The sequence below is a fragment of the Hydra viridissima genome, unplaced genomic scaffold (assembly GCF_058129835.1).
Source record: "Hydra viridissima isolate aposymbiotic clone 2 unplaced genomic scaffold, HvirCarnegie_v1 scaffold_39, whole genome shotgun sequence".
Lineage (NCBI taxonomy): Eukaryota > Metazoa > Cnidaria > Hydrozoa > Anthoathecata > Hydridae > Hydra > Hydra viridissima.
In genome coordinates this window covers 25737-30000 of record NW_028324329.1, presented here as the reverse complement: position 1 = coordinate 30000, position 4264 = coordinate 25737, and the positions used below count along the sequence as shown (strand labels likewise).

Sequence of the window (4264 nt, the reverse complement as noted above, 5' to 3'; positions counted from 1 at the left end):
CACCAGCTGGGGTTGGTGAACTGGTGTTCACTGAATACTGGATCATAAACAATACCTACAGATTATCCAGGGTAATGTACAAGCATCTATCAACTTAGATACGGCACAGATAACCCTGGATAATTCAGTGTGACAGATATTGTACCAAAGTAATATACAGGAGCCACATTTATTCAGCTCTACAGTCACCAGACTTAAAACTAATTTTTGAAAAGCACAAATGTTTGATTGGATTTAGGTTTCTTTCAATATAAATAACAGAAGTTAAGAAATTAAAACAGAACTTTTTAAGATTTTTTGTTAAAGTAGCCAAAGTTTGCGAAAATCCCCAAACTTTGCCGGCGAAAAACTTTAAAAATTTCTTCCTTAAAAATCTCTTACTTGAAAATTTCTTATTTGAAAATTTCTTACTTAAAAGTATTTAGCAAAAATTAAGAATAATGTTACGCGGAAAAAGCCTTTTTCATTTTTTGTAAATAGTTCAGCTCTTATTTTTGACTATTTTTAAAACGTTTGATGATTTAATCACCATTATTATATTTAACACATTTAACCAGCACTACTAAATTAGATGTTTTCCACACCGCAATTGCATACTCAAAACAAAAGTGAAACAAGGTTAAAATAAATGACAACATAGAATATTTCTTGCAAAAATTTTACGTAGTAAACTAAATTTACAAGATATCTGAAATATTAGATGCTTTCAATTTTATTCTCATCTAAGCTATTTTCTATCAATCTTACAAAAAGGTTGCAGATAAGTCAGAACCAAACATTTTAAAAAAAGATTGCAGATAAGTCAGAACCAAACATTTCAAAAATTGACCGCGTATTCTCTTGAAGTTATCGATTGTCTGAACTGTCATTTGCTGTTGTAATTCAAGAACGGTTAGTAGTAGGTGCTGAAATGGCAGTTTGCATCTTTCATATAGCCTAACGAAGAGCTCGGTCTTTTCATCCGCCTTTCCAACATACAACATAAGAGAAATTTTTTATCACTATCAAGAGGCGTAACTATGGGGTCGTAATGGTACGCATTGCGGTCCATCGATCCTGATTCAAACTAAGTTTCGTATAGATACCACCGTTTGTCAAGTGCTTCTATTAAATGTTATCTTTTTGATAATGTCAAAAGTGTTTAAGATTCAATTAAGACACAATACCGTATAATGGATATGTTTATAAATATGTGCTTACAAAATTACAAGGTATACGTAATTTTTTTAGTCGATAAAATACAAAAGAAAAAAGATCGTAAAAATGTTACCAAAAACATTTCTTTCAAGATTATTACCTTAATAACAGTTCTAAAAGAGTAGAATTGTTTAAACATTTAGAATTAGAATATTTAATGCTGTCATAGATACATAGATACTATTTCATATCAATCATACGAAAGATTTAAGATACTATTATTTTGGATTTCAAGATTCACATAGATCATAAACTTTAAAGTTTAATATTGCTTTTTTTTTTAATACCAAAGATTATCAACTTTAAACTTTAAAGCTGATAATCTTTGATATTTAAAAAAAAACAAATTTCAAAAGAAGAATTCTACTTTTTTTACTATTTCCATTGAATCTTATTCATGTTCATTTGCTTTTAAAAAATATAAAATGCTTATAAGTGGTTGGATCTACTCTCTGTTTTTATATTGTTCTTCACTCTCCCAGTTGCTTCTGTAGAAAGATTATTTAGAAAGTTAAAGTTAACAAAAAACTATAAAAGAAATAGTTGGGACAATCGCGGCTGAATGATCTTTCTATATTAGCAATTGAAAGCGCTGAGGCTAAGAAAGTGGGTTTAACAAAATTAATAAACTTGCAGCGATGAAATCTAGAAAAAAATTTTTAGTTCATAATTATTTATTGGTAAAGTTGAAAATAAAGAAGTGTTTTCAACTTAATTTGTATTTTTTATTTTTGTTTATTTTCTTTTTTTTTTTTGTTTTTTGTTTTGTTTACTTCGTATATTGTCTTTGCTGTAAAGACTCGGTCTGTTTCTGGAATTTTGCGTCTGGGCCAAAATTTTCTTGTCTAATTTGAAAATTTATTCAAGATTAATAAATTTATGATTATAAAGGAAAACCGCAAATTCTTAGTTAGGCACACCCTTCTTGATAAAAGAAAATGTTGGCTAACAAATTTAGCATCGATTTTGATTTTTTTTTTGTGAAGTATAAGAAGGTTCGCGAAAAAATATTTGTTTTATACCAAAACTCCAGATGCTGTTTTTGTAGGCAAGTTTTCGTCGCTCCTGCAAATATTTACAAATAGTTAAATTACAATTTATTAGAACGAAAAATTGACTAATTTATGTTGATAAAAGAACCTACTGTATTTAGATAAATACAACCTCAAATAGTTGAAATGAGTAATTTCAACTCAAGTCTTTTTTTATACTAAATGCTTAATTTTTTTATTCTTAGCAGTATAATTAACTTTATTAATAATAACAGAGAATTGAAGACATAAGTGGATGAACGCGTTATGTCGCAAAAATACAAAATTCAAAAACATGTACAACACATTTTTTTCATGAAATTAAATATTACATACACAATCTTAAGTGTTTGGTTACTATATCCCTCCATAAATATTAACATATCTTTGCTATATAAAAATATCTAGAACAATATGTGTTCAAAACTTTAACTCCTGATATCTCAGTTCCATATTGGTGTAACATAACACCTTCATCCACTTATGGCTTCAATTCAAACTTCAAGATAAAAGTTTTATTTTGAAGTTTTTTTAAAGTTTAGCATAACATAATTAACATGTTTAAATATGTTGAGCCAAATAGGCATAATTTCAAAACAAATATGGTTTCATCATACAATCAACTGCCTCCTAGAAATAATGGGCAGCCTAAAGTCTCTAAAAGCATGCAATCATCTGCAGTTACAGTGCTCTGATAAAATTGCATTAAAGTTTACTGCATGGCTGTGTTATTTCCCGTTTATTTTTTTAACTGTGAATATCGGAGTTAATTGGTACGTAATTAAAGTTAAAGTAATTGAAAGTGACAAAATTTCACAGTAAAAATCAATTGAGTAACAAAACGATGTTAATTGAGTAACAAAACGATGAAAAAACTTCTGAGGCATAAACTATAAAGTATTTCAAAAATTTAAATCTTCAGGTCATAAATATTAATTAGGTAACATCATTTATAAAAAACTTTTATTCTTACTAAACATTTAATTAAAAACAACAATGAAGAAAAAAAACACCCGTAAATTTTTCACCCTTTTCAGAAATATCAATTAAAATTTTTAAACTAGTTAAGAGGCTGGAATGGAGTCTAAATCTTTGTCAAAGTCATATGTCAGAATTACATAGCGAGATCAACAGCTTTTATTGTACCTAGATATCTATTTACTTTACCATTTCAAGTCCCTGAACCAAAAACAAACAGTACCAATTATTTCAATATCTTAAATTATAAAAGCTTTGAAATTTTAATGTACATTTAAATCTGCATTTTTTTTCCAGAAAAAGACAGTAATAGCATTTTTGTTAACTTTAAAAATCGTTTTTCAGGAGGTCAGATAGTGTCTTGACAAAAGAAAAATGTCTAGTAATGTTATTTACAATCCGATTTTTTGGAGGTTTGAGAATATTCATGTTCTAGATATTGGTCCACCAATTAAATTTTACCTAATGCTTCTTGTTATTTATTTGTTTAATGCACTAAAAAAATTATCAATAACTTCTCAACAATCTCGATGTTCTTCAACACTTGCAATATGAGAGCACAACACCATTATTTTACTTTAAGTGTTAAAAATTTTTATAGAAGACAAATTTCTATATTGCCAATAAAATAACTTCTGTTTTATCTAACAGAAATCAAAAGAACTCAAACTATATTTACAGTAACCAACTGTGACTGTAGAAATCAGTTTTACTTTTGACTATTATATACAAAGAAATATTCACATGCTACCTATCTGTTTATGTTCTTCAATTGTACATACATACATACATACATACATACATACATACATACATACATACATACATACATACATACATACATACATACATACATACATACATACATACATACATACATACATACATACATACATACATACATACATATATATATATACATATATACATATATATATATATATGTATGTATATATATATATATATATATATATATATATATATATATATATATATATATATATATATATATATATATATATATGTATTGTATGTATGTATGTATGTATGTATGTATG

The 4264-nt window shown here is 26.9% G+C and overlaps 1 protein-coding gene across 2 annotated transcripts in view; it reads right to left on the bottom strand.

Moving 5' to 3' along the window:
• The window catches only part of LOC145186754 (recombining binding protein suppressor of hairless-like), a 27943-nt gene extending 27825 nt beyond the window's left edge, over positions 1-118 (bottom strand). Inside the window, exon 1 of one of the 2 annotated variants that reach the window (XM_090075714.1) lies at positions 1-118. This exon is cut by the window's left edge and continues 102 nt beyond it. The gene's annotated coding sequence lies outside the window, so the exon portion shown is untranslated. The other variant, XM_090075713.1, reaches the window with a different exon arrangement.
• Positions 119-4264: the final 4146 nt, after the last annotated feature.